Source organism: Rhinopithecus roxellana, chromosome 13 (genome assembly GCF_007565055.1).
Source record: "Rhinopithecus roxellana isolate Shanxi Qingling chromosome 13, ASM756505v1, whole genome shotgun sequence".
Taxonomy (NCBI): Eukaryota; Metazoa; Chordata; class Mammalia; order Primates; family Cercopithecidae; genus Rhinopithecus; species Rhinopithecus roxellana.
Window position 1 is genome coordinate 119,452,122 of NC_044561.1, and position 12,867 is coordinate 119,464,988.

Here is a 12,867-nt window from a genome sequence, read left to right on the forward strand (position 1 = left end):
CAATTCCCATACACCCAAAAAATCCTAACACACGTGCACATAGAACTTTTGGAAAATCCACGAGTTCAGAAATACATAACAAAAAATAACTTTAGGGAGTTAATCATGGAGAGCAAAGATTTAAGAAGAAAAAACTTGCCTCATCCTAATTTTTTGTCACAGAATTTGAAAACCTGTCATTTGGAGGCAGGGGATTCATTTAAATAAGTTTTTCTTTGAAAATGCAAATATTTGGGCTGCTAAAGCACTAACTCAGGGCTTTAAATTAAAGGAAGAAACCAGAAAACAATCCAGAAAACATGCAGGAAATGGCAGAACCATTTTAAATCACAAAAGAATGGGTTGAGGAATTCCCAAAGACACAGTATCTAATCTATAGTTTTATTGTGTATTAAATAACCAGATTATTTTCTAAATCCTTAAAGAGAGAGATAATCAACATCAAGGAAATAGAAATGGTGTTAATGTAAAGAAGGGAAAAAAGGTAGAAAGATAATTTGGAGATCTTTCTGGACATTAGATGGGGAACTATGACTGGAGAAAAATTAATCAACAAGAGGGAAGTGGCAACTTGGGAATCTCTTCCAAGGGGAGGTGTAATGTCTCCTCTGAAGAGAGAAGGGAAGAAATGGTACTTCTTTCCCCTTCTGCTATACTTTATTCTGGCCAACTGCCCTTAAGACCAAAAGTCATCTCTCAATGTCTTCTCCACTTCAGTTTAGGTGGTACTTCTATGCTTTGTTAATTATATTAGCAATGTGAATATCATTCAAAATCATCATAATCACCACAGAGTGCTTTATCTTGGCCTGAATATCTACAGTTTCCAAGTGGTGGTCTGAAAACAGTTAAAAGCACTTCTCAGCTAAGAATTTTTTGACAAGAAAAAGAGCTTTACATACAAGGAAAAAAACTGGAAAATAATCTAGGAAACATGCTGGAAAAGGCAGAACCATTATAAACCACAAAAGAATGGGGTGAAGAACTCCCAAAATATACAAATATTTAATCTACAATTTTATTTTAGACTAATATGTCAGACAAGGTTCATAAAATGGTCCTTGGATAATGCTATAAATAAAAATGCATGCTTATTTCACTCATAGTACCAAGAGCTACTTTGTTCTACCTATTTTTTAATTGTACAGTCATAAAACAACTCTTTTTATCTTAAAACCAGATTTTATAGTTCACAAGCCACAGCCACAGAAACAATGAGGACTAGAAATAACAAGAGTGGTGTTAAAGAAAATTTACAGGAGGCCATTGCTTTGGACTGAGCTCCTGAAATAGGCCCAAAGACCAAACCAAACTCATGATGAAGTTTCACGCTATCAAGTCAAGACAAATATCTTTTTACTGACGTTCTACAAAATCAGGAGATAAATAATGGCCAAATCCACAAATAGGCCAGTTTCAGCCAGCATGATAAGGAAGTCTGCTCTGCTTTACCCTTCACGAGAAAAGTAACTTTGAAATGACCAATCCACTTTTTGTTCCTTGTCTGCTTTCTTCAGCTCCCTTTTCTGTTTATAAGGCCAAACTCCTCTGCTCAGCTCATTGGAACACTTGTTCTATTTTACAGAACGAGGTGTTGCCCCATTCTAGAGTTACAAATAAAAGCCAATTAAGATCTCTAAACTAAGTGTGCTGTAATTTTGTCTTTTGACAGCCACATGAACCACGACACTTAGTGACAGTACCACCACTAGCTGTTCAAAGAACCCAGAAGCCTATACTGTTTTAATAACTGACTACAAATGACATGAAACTCTCTAAAAGGCTTAGTTGAAAACCAACTAACCAATCAGGAATTACTAAAGTGGAATTACATGCTGATAAAGACAATGCCACTTGGAAAACCACACTGTTGACAAGACAGCGAATATCACACATTAAATCCCCCAAATGGGGAGGGGAAATGACAGGACTTCTCACTAAACTATATTTATGAAGACAACTTTGATGATATATTGCAACATCAGGGATATTGTACTGAGTCATATTGTAACAAGTCAGGGATAAGAGAATGCTATGCTTGCTCTTTCTAAATCAACCCTTTAAGTTCACTTTGAATACTATACTTTCCCTCATATTTGATTATCTCCTTTATTCTCTAATTAAAATAATTATTACACCTTTAACTGCATTAGAATCTTATTCCTGGGAACAGAAATAGGGGAAACAATAGTTTATACCTTACAGAATGCTTACTTTGTTCCTGAGCCTGTGTACTAAGAACATTATATGTATTATTTCATTCAATCCTTTTACAACTCTTGGAGTTAAGTACTACTATAATTTCTACTTTGCAAATGAGAAAATTTGAAGTTTAGAGAAATTAGGCGACAGGCCACACAATGATCAGGAGGCAGAGCTGAGACTCAGACCCAGTCTTTCTCACACCAAAGTACTTAAACATTATGCTATGCTGCCTCCAACAGGGAGTGGAAAGACATACTTTCCATTTAGAATATTCTTGCTATGACTCCCTGATCAAATACTGATGGAACCTGGAAAAGGTCCAGTCTATGCTGGACACTCCATTGCTTAAATGCCCCAGAGACACCCAATAGGTTAGAACCTACTTATTCAATGACTACTTCAGTTTCTATTACCTCAAACTACAATGTTTCTGGGGTTTGCTATTAACATTCACCACAACTCTTCGGACAAAAATTATCAACATTTAATGTCCTACCCTTCTTATTCTTTGAAGGAAAGGGCATTTGGCTGGGGATAGCAAATCTGAGCTGTGGTCCTAACTTTGGGAAATTTACCCCAGTCATTTGATTTCTCTGAATCTGTATTTCCTTTCTGACAAAATGGATATTCTGCCTGTGTTGGCTATGTTGACTCAAGGAGAAAAATCAGCCGAGAAAAAACTATTTTGGATTTGCAAAGGTTGAGCTAATCTAAACTACAAAAAGAGTCTGAGCTGCAAAAATTTTAAAATACAGGTTTATTTAAAACTAGCAAATTTTCAACTAAACTGTACAAGTGGAGAACAAGCGATGAATTTGAAAAGGATAGCTTATAATTAATACATTAAATGCTTCACTGATTCATAATGTCAAATGCCTACTACGTGTCACACATGTCCCAGGCCTTACACATATGGAAATGACACGGCTAAAGTCCTTGCCTTAAAGAAGTTCATTTTTACAAAAGACAGGGTCTCAGCTCTGTTGTCCAGGGTGGAGTGCAGTGGCTCGATCATAACTACTGCAGTTCTCAAACTCCTGAACTCAAGCGATCTTCCTGCTGCAGCCTCCTGAGTAGCTGGGACAAGACGCATGCACCACCACATGCAGCTAATTTTTTTTTTTTTTTTTTTTTTTTTTTTTTGAGATACGGTCTCCCTATGTTGCCCAGCCTGGTCTTGAACTTCTGGGCTCAAGTGATCCTCCCACCTCAGCCCCCAAAGGGTTGGGATTACAGGCATGAGCCACCATGCCTGGCCTGGAGTTCACTGTGTATTTAATAAAGGAGAGGCACAAGTACACAGATAATTACAATATAATCTAAAGTGGGATTATGGCAGAGATAATGGAGTCCTAATTTTGTGTATGTGTGTGGCAGGTGAGAGGAACGCAGCAGAGAGGAGACTGGGAAGAATGTGTGTATGAAGCGGGTGGGGGTGAACGGGAGGGGGAGGAGGCAGGGAAGGCTTAAAAATAACATTTAAACTGGGTCCTGAGGAATGAGTGGGAGGTTACCAGAAAGAGAAAAGTCATCCCAGAACATACAAAGGTAAAGGAATGGTGTGAAGGACATATTAAATTAGAAAAACTACAGGAAGTTTGGTGTTGGGAACTTGGGGATAGGAGGAAGAAAAGAGAAAGGAATGACATGAAGCCAGAGTTAGACTAGATCCAGACTGCAAAACATTTTGCTATGGACAAGGAAGAATCTAGTGGCAAGAGGGTCTATTGGGGGCTATAAACTGAACTATCAGAGTCTCAGTGAAGCCAAATTAACGAAACTTTATGTATATTATCCCCAAATATGGTGAGGGAGTATTTAAATGTAAGACATTCAAAATACTGCCCCTTTTAGTAACGTTCTTCAAAGACCATTGGTATGACACTGAAGGAGAAAAAAATGGAAAAAGTCATGATTTTACTTTCAATAAATGGCTCCCAAGTAGCTAGGAAACAGATGCATGCACCACCACCCTGGCTAATTTTTTTTTGTAGAGACAGGGTCCTCACCATGTTGCCCAGGTTGGTCTCAAACTTCTATCAAAAGGGACCTTCCCACTTCAGCCTCCCCAAATGTTGGGATTACAGGTGTGAGCCACTGTACCCAGCCTTAAGATACTTTACAGAGCTAAAGGTATAAGACAAGACATTCTGTTTTCTAATGCAACTTAAGCTACCCTGATCCTTGCCTAAAGTTGTCTGGTCTCTACACAGGATGTCTGGAAAAGTTCTGATTCTTATGAGGTGAACTCTTTCCTTAACATAAAATTGGTCCAGTTGACCTATTATCTCTTTTTTTAAGTGAAAGGATAAAGAATGAAGATGACCATCCCCATAAATATTCGTATCTAGTGGTAACAAAACCACCATTTAAAAAGCAGCACGCATGCTGGTATTATATATTTAGCTGTCAATATACTTCATATTTCTCTAATGTACTGCTGCTTGAGACAGTGGCTTTACCCTGATCCTGCCATTAATGACTCTCATTAATAAGAGTAACATGGAGGATAATTCTGTTAGTCACTGCTCTTTTAACTTTTTGACAGTTTAACTCTGCTTAAGCAGAATGGTCCAAACATATGTGCTGTTCACAGGACAACTATTCTGGCACAAAAGAAGCTGCTATTGAGCTTTAAAAGCACTTGTCTCAAAGATATGCAGTAATCATTAATGAACCACAAGGTACAGAGAGGAAATACAGCGTAGTAGAAAGAGTAGTCAGTTCTGAGGAACACTATTACTTCAAAATATACATGGGAGGACAGCAGGGGAAAGGCATCATGATAACTTTCTCTCGGATATTGACATTGCACATATTTAGCATATAAATGCCTCTGAGAAGTTCTGGAGTAAGGACACCACTGTATCTCAACATTTCCCAATTTTGCTTGACCCTGAAATCAATTATCTCCAACGATGTCTTGAATATGTTCTACTAATTATGTGATCTGGGGCAAGAAATCTAAACTCTTTGAGTCATCATTTCCCTGTATGTAAAAAAAATCATACTAGTTTATCAGTCTCATAAGATGATGGGCAGGAGCAAATGAGTATTTACCATATGCACTACTGGCTGTAATGTTATCATTATCATTACTACTAAGAGTAACAGTGACTTCAGGAATAGACGTTTCATTCTTCATGTGGGGAGTCAAAAACAAAAGAACAATGTAAACTGAAGGGAAGAAAAAGTTTAATATATTTCCTGTGAAGATTTTCCATTCTTAAAAGCACAACTAAATTTTATTAATCCTCACAGTAGTAGAACATTACACAAAGGCACTGCCATCTGCAGGTCATAAACATGGACTGCTTGTAATGATTATTTAAAATGAAGTTTCAAACCATTAAATCCTTTTTCATCATACTTCTAAAGTCTTTCCAAAAGTTGTTTATTGTGGCTGGACGCGGTGGCTCACACCTGTAATCCCAGCACTTTCGGAGGCAGAGGCGGGCGGATCACCTGAGGTCGTGAGTTTGAGACCAGCCTGACCAACATGGAGAAACCCCGTTTCCACTAAAAATACAAAATTAGACGGGCATGGTGGCGCACGCCTGTAATCCCAGCTACTTAGGAGACTGATGCAGGAGAATTGTTTGAACCCGGGGGCCAAGATCGCGCCACTGCACTCCAGCCTGGGCAACAAGAGCAAAGCTCCATCTCAAAAAAACAAAAACAAAAACAAAACAAAACAAACAAGTTGTTTTTTCTTAGCTTTCAAGCACTGGTAGATGAGTTTTCATTTGCTGAAGTTCTGAAACGGACGCCGGGCTTAAATCAAATTCTCGGAAATGTGAAGAAAATGACCTTAGCCTTACGTAAATTCTACATTGTGATCATACCAAGGTAACCCCAAAGAAACATGTTTTTAACAGGGGGAGATACATATATATATACACACACACATATACACACATATATACATACACACACACACATATATATACATATATACACACACACACACATATGTATTTTTATGCAGCCTTCGAGGGGAGGGGAAGAAAACTTGAATAAGCCTGAACTGACTGATCTGACTTTCCTGTCAATGAATTAAATTAAATCTGCTCTTACATTCACATAAACAGATCTTATGAGCACACTATTAATTTACAAATAAGTTAATCTGTCAATGCCTCCTTTAAACTTGTGGTGTTCACAGGTATGCAACGTTGAGCAAACTTAATCTAGAAAAACTTCTAATGAGCCCTGCAATATGGATTCGCTAGTATAGTCTACAAGGAAAATCAGTGTTTCCAAGTTTTAGGTTAAGAGACGTGTCAGAGGTTTCAAAGGCCATCTGAAGAGTGACAGATGAGCTCAAGGAAAGGCAAAGAAATTACAATAAAGGAAGAAATAGATGTTAACAAATAGTCAAGTGATTTCTAATATCCACAATGCAAAGCGCGGGCTTAACTGGTTGCAAAAAGTCGACACCAAGTTAATTTTCACACCCAGACTGACTCAGAGAAAACATTAAATTAAGAGTTGTCAAAACTCACAAAAGCTTCCCCACCATTTGTAGAAACATCTTTTTATGAGCCATCGGGGGCTATGACATCACAACGCTGTAACTGAGGCACACCGGGTGCACTTGAGTGGACAGTTCTTGCAGTTCCCCGGGACTAACACTTTTAAGTCAACAATGAGAATAGTTTACAACAAGAAAGCTGTTACAGGGCATTCAGAGAATCTGTTTTGCCTCAGGGAAAAATTCTGTGCACAGGGTGCAAGCCAGAAGAACCACAATTAATCAGATACTCCTCGGGCAGCGTTTCCCAAAGTGTGGAACGCAGAATAATTTCAGGAGGAACAAGGACGCACTGTTTATTTCAACAGACAGATATTTATTTTTTATAAACATTAGAAAAATAACTGGCTTTCCAGTACCCGGTTTGTGATTGAAGTTGCCGCCTTAAATATATTTAAGGAGAAAAAAAGAGTCAGTTTGAATTTTTTAAAAAATGTAACATTTGGTGAATAGCAGTACAGATGGTCCACGGACATAAAGGTGCAACGCGAGACTGAAACGTGGGCAACGCCGTCCTAAGAAAAGCCCCTCGCCCGCTGGCGGGAAGTGGATAGTGCCCCGCGCCGGGAGCCTGGAAAGCCGGCCGGATCGGACGCTGGCGCTGAGCTACGTAGTAAACCCGGGCACAGTTCCTTTCCCCGTTCTCTGGGCCCGAGGTTCGCGCCTACAAAACGCGTGGGGTGTCACACGACAAGGAGACACCCCGAGAATGCAGTCAGGGGCCGCGAGGCGGTGACGTGGGACAGCGCTCCGTACACCGCTCGGCGCTGCACGCCTGGAGAACGCCCGGTGCCACGGACCGCCTTGGGGCCGGTTCGAATCCCGACTGCGCCACTGACTCGCTGAGGACCCGCGGGCAAGCGACTCCACTGTTTCGACAAGGGGGTGCGGGGCGTGCGGCTCAACCAGACAGAGAAGCCTTGCGGACTCCTAGTGACCGACCGTTCGTGCACAGACAGGCGGCTGCGATGCGACGCCGCCGACCTGCGTCCACCACAGAAAACCACAGGCCGCCTCGGCCGGCCGGGCCTGGGCCTGACGGGAGCCGTAGGCGGCCGCGCCCCGCACCGGGCATGCGCAGCACCGCGCGCACCCGGAGAGGAGCCGAGGCCGTGGCCGCGCGTCGAGTGGGCCTTCCCGCCTCAGCCTCCCCGTCCGGCCAGGCCCCCCGCCCAACCGCCTGCTCGTCAGACCCACGTCTCGGCTGACGGCCACCGCTTCCCGGCACTCACCGCTACCAGTGCGGCGGGCTCCCGGCCGCTCCTTCGCCTCAGGCCCGCCGCTGCCGCCTCCGCGTCGGCCCACCTGCCCGCCGTAGGACAAAGGCGCCACCAACCGACCGGCGCGGGCACGAGGCAATGGCGGCCGGGCGGAGAGTGGAGATGGGGGCAGAGGACGCGCACGTAGCGGCAGGCGCGGCACTGTCGCAAGACGGCGCATGTTTACGGCAGGGCTGAGTTGGGGCGTCGATCTCCTTGGCAATGAGGGCGGGGAGTTGGCTCTCGGGCGGGAGTTGAGAACTCAAGGAGTTGCCTAGCAACAGCGTCCCAGGCTGAGGATGGGCCCCATGGTGGTCCCCCCAGCCCCCGCCCCAGAGTACTTTCCTTCTGTTTTCGGAGCACATTCCTTCCTCCCTAACTGTGGGAACAGAACATTCAAATCCCCAAATACCTTGATTTAGTCTTGCATAAAACTGAAAACAAAAACCCCAAGTCCCTGTACACGCGTGTATTGGAGAATATACATATATATATATATATATAGTCCTGTAACCTCCGGATCACAAGGAACAAAGAGAGCAGAAAGGTAGAGAAAACGTATTTAAATTTATATTTAAATAGGCTCTGTACTCTTATTAGTTTCACTGACAAGCGGCAAAAGGTTTCTGGAGATATAGTCACAGGTTCTTCTTGAGTTATTTGTTCTTGGAATATTGGTTCAACGTCAAAAATTTCCCAGAATGTAACTTGACCGTGAAGCCTGTAAAATGTTGTATTGTCCATTTCATCACAGGGAATGGGATTTGCTCACACAATAGTAAATGCACTCTATTAATCACAGCCATAGCTATATGAATCAGGTACTTTTTTATTAGTGTTGGAAACGCCTCAAACTCCATGGGGTCTAGTTTTTCTCCTTGTGACTATTGCCTGCTAAGAAAAAATGGTGCCTGTGGAATTTAAACACTACAAGAAGCCAGATTTCTTTGATATCTACCCCCATGCTCACTCCACTCATTTATTCACTGAATGTTTATTACATACCTACTAGGTAGCCCTATACTTATTATATGCCTGCTTGTTAGGCACTGTTCTGAGCAAATGCAGACCCTTCTCTGCTACCTTGGAGATTACAGTCTAGTGAAAGATAGCATTAGGCAAATAATCACACTTGAGTGTGTGATTGCAAACTGAGATAAATGCTGTGATGGAAAGAAATAGGGATTCTCAGTGGGTGTAACTAGAACTTTACTCACAGGCAAAGTGGATTATTCCAATTCCCACTTTATAAGACTGTATGAGATTAGAAATAAAGGCATAAAGTCTTTTTTTTTTTTTTTTTTTTTTGAGACGGAGTCTCACTTTGTCGCCCAGGCTGGAGTGCAGTGGCCCGATCTCAGCTCACTGCAAGCTCCGCCTCCCGGGTTCACGCCATTCTCCCGCCTCAGCCTCCGAGTAGCTGGGACTACAGGCGCCCGCCACCTCGCCCGGCTAGTTTTTTGTATTTTTTTTTTTTAGTAGAGACGGGGTTTCACCGTGTTAGCCAGGATGGTCTCGATCTCCTGACCTCGTGATCCGCCCGTCTCGGCCTCCCAAAGTGCTGGGATTACAGGCTTGAGCCACCGCGCCCGGCCCAAATGTTCATTCTTATTCCTTCCCCTCCAATATAGATCCTAATACTATGAAAATTTAAGAAGAATCATATTAATTAGATGATTAAGATAACCAAGCTTAGGGAAAAATGTTGGTTTAGAGATGACTGGCAGTACCTCAAGTGGGTAGTGGACTTTAGCCAAAAGATGTATTCAGTGACTTGTGTAGTAAGCGTTTAATGAGTGTTTTCTATACACTTGGTTTTGTGGAGAGTAGAGGGTAAGGTAGCCAAAATCCTTGTGCTTAGAGAGCTCATGGCCTATTAGGGAACACAAGCAATAAACAAATGATAATATATAATGTTTGATGAGTATTTTTGATAGAGGAGCAAGTTAATTTTATGAAGAAAGATTCTTGTATGGAGGCAGGTGCTCAGGACTTGGTGACTTCTCATTTAGATGTTTGCTTTACATAATAGGTAACATCTATTGTGTGCCTACCATGTGCTGAATCCTTTACAAATATCATCTCATTTAATCCTCACAATAACCCTATAATGTACATACTATATTCCTATTTTACAGATGTGGCAATTGAGGCCAGTTAATTTGCTTGTGGTCCCACAGACAGTATGTGGCATGGCCAGACTCAAACCTGTGCGGCCTGATGCCCAAACGTGCTATTTTAACCACAAGTGATACTGTCTTTTGGGATAAGAAGTTCCCTTCCAAGTCAAGGGGTACCTGATTGGTGTATAAGCCTCTAACCCTTCAGAGGTGGGCACCAAAGTTTGACCAGTGGGTAAAATGAAAGTCTGCTACGATGGAGGCCGTCTGATTTCTGTCAGATGGATCTTTGAGCTCACTGGCTCTTAAAATTTGGTGTACAGTGGGTTACCCCTAACTGTAAGGGAAGAAAGATATAGTTTAATGTGTGGCCAGTACTAAAGAAAGATTGTGTGTTTCCTAGAACATATGAGAACTTGGCCTTGTGATTTACAGGACAGCCAGGAGAGGGCAATTAGCAATTCCACTCAAACAGCAAACTGGAGGGGGCAGCATTTTGTGCTCAGCAAATACCTGTTGAATGAAGAAAAAAAAAATTAAGAAAGGAAGAGTAAATTCAATAGCATATTCAATAGTGGAGAAATTTTTTTTGAGATATCAATTTGGTTTTATTTTAATCTGGTATTTTTCTTAGTATTTCAGACTGCTTTATAGGATGAAGCCAGACATGTTTAGGGTAATTAAGTGATGATTAAAAAGTATCTAAGCAATGGGCTCAGGAATATCCCAGGAGGGAGAGCCAGAGGGCCTATGGTAAAGAAAACATGTAGTTTTGTTTTTTTTTTTTAAGACAAGATTACTGCAGAGAATCAGAAAGTAAGATCAGAAGGCAATCTTGAGTAAAACCTTTCCATTTTGACAAATGCAAGGCATAATATAGCCTCTTAAAATTTTACTTTTGATTTTTAAAAATTAATTAATTAATTAATAGAGATAGTCTCACTCTGTCAAGGTGATCAAGCCATGACCTTCCAGGCTCAAGTGATCCTCTCACCTCTGCCTCCTGAGTAGTTGGGACTACAGGCATGTGCCACCATGCTGGGCTTTTTTGGGTAATTTTTGTACAGGGTTTCATCATGTTGCCCAGGCTTGTCTCAAACTCCTGTGTTCAAGTCATCCTCCCTCTCGGCCTCCCAAAGTGGTGGGATTACAGGTGTGAGCTACCCTGCCAAATCTCACTTTTGTATTGGTGATGAACAGGCTGGCATAAAGACCTATTCTAAACACCAACAGCACTCAGATGCAGCCTGAGTTTGCAAAAACACTTTCAGGAATACTTTGCATATTATCTGACACAACCCAAGAGAGAAGAAACCTGTACTTAAGAGTGGCAGCTTTGGTCACAGATGTCAGAATAGAGGTTAACTCTGGGGGCATACACTGGGGAGGAGCTTGAAGGAACTTTCAGGGAGATGGAAATGTTCTATATCTTGATCCCATAGTGGTTACATGGAATATATACACAGGTAAATGTTTATAGAGTCATGTGTTTAAAATTGTGCATTTTACTGTATGTAAAGTATACGTCAGTAAAAATTTAATTAGAAGGAAAAAGATGAAGATTTTGAAATCAAAATGATTTGGGTTCAAATCATGGCTCTGTCCCTTAATATAGCTATGTGAGTTTGGGTCTTCTTTCGTACATTTGATATGTATTGAGTACCTCCTAGGTTTACCATGCTAGACACAAAGGACACAGCAGTTAACAAGAAAGTGACGGTCCGTGCTTTTACAGAGCTTCAACCAAGCCACGGGTACCTGTCTTGAGAATAGTGATACTAACACCTTCCTCATGAGGTAATTGTGAGGATTAAGTGAAATCATGCATGTAAAGTTCCTGGAATATAGTTGATACTCACAAACAAACCCAAACATCTTATTTTTTTATTTTTTTGAGACAGAGTCTTGCTCTGTCGCCCAGGCTGGAGTGCAGTGGCATGATCTCGGCTCACTGCACACTCCGCCTCCCGGGTTCATGCCATTCTCCTGCCTCGGCCTCCTGAGTAGCTGGGACTACAAGTGCCCGCCACCACGCCAGGCTAATTTTTTGTATTTTTAGTAGAGACGGGGTTTCACCATGTTAGCTAGGATGGTCTCCATCTCCTGACCTTGTAATCCGCCCACCGCGGCCTCCCAAAGTGCTGGGATTACAGGCGTCAGCCCACCGTGCCCAGCCTCCAATCATCTTATAGAGTGTGAGGAACCTGATGCTTAGGTTAAGTGACTTATCCAAAGCCATACATTTACTAAGAAGTCAAGTGGAAACTAGAACTCAGAACCCAAGTCTTCATTCAAAGTCCTATATTTTTTCAATTACAACCACATTTTCCTGTTATATCTTTCATTTGTATGAAAGGAAAATACTTTACATCCTGTGCACTATAGCTAATGTTTATAAAGATCCCTGAGTGACACTGAGGTAGAGTTGTCAGATTTAATAAATACAAGTAAAATAAACTAAACATTTTGGGCCGGATATGGTGCCTCATTCATATAATTCCAGCACTTTGGGAGGCCAAGGCAGGAGAACTGGTTAAGCCCAGGAGTTTGAGGCCAGCCTGAGCAACACAGAGGGACCCCTGGCTCTACAAAACATAAAAAAACTAGCCGGGTGTGGTGGCATGCACCTGTAGTCTCAGCTATTCAGGAGGCTGAGGTGGGAGGATTGCTTGAGTCTGGGAGGTTGGGGCTGCAGTGAGCCATGATCGGGCAACTGCACTGCAGCCTGAGTGACAGAGTGAGAACCTGT

At 42.0% G+C, this 12,867-nt stretch overlaps 1 protein-coding gene across 4 annotated transcripts in view; it reads right to left on the reverse strand.

The window, feature by feature from the left end:
* The window catches only part of NCOA5 (nuclear receptor coactivator 5), a 30,086-nt gene extending 21,960 nt beyond the window's left edge, over window positions 1-8,126 (reverse strand). For 2 of the 4 annotated variants that reach the window (XM_030914989.1, XM_030914992.1), the window contains exon 1: window positions 7,972-8,117. The gene's annotated coding sequence lies outside the window, so the exon portion shown is untranslated. Of the gene's footprint in view, window positions 1-7,971 lie in introns of all 4 variants that reach the window. The other 2 variants (XM_030914990.1, XM_030914991.1) reach the window with 2 other exon arrangements.
* Between the last annotated feature and the right edge of the window lie 4,741 nt (window positions 8,127-12,867).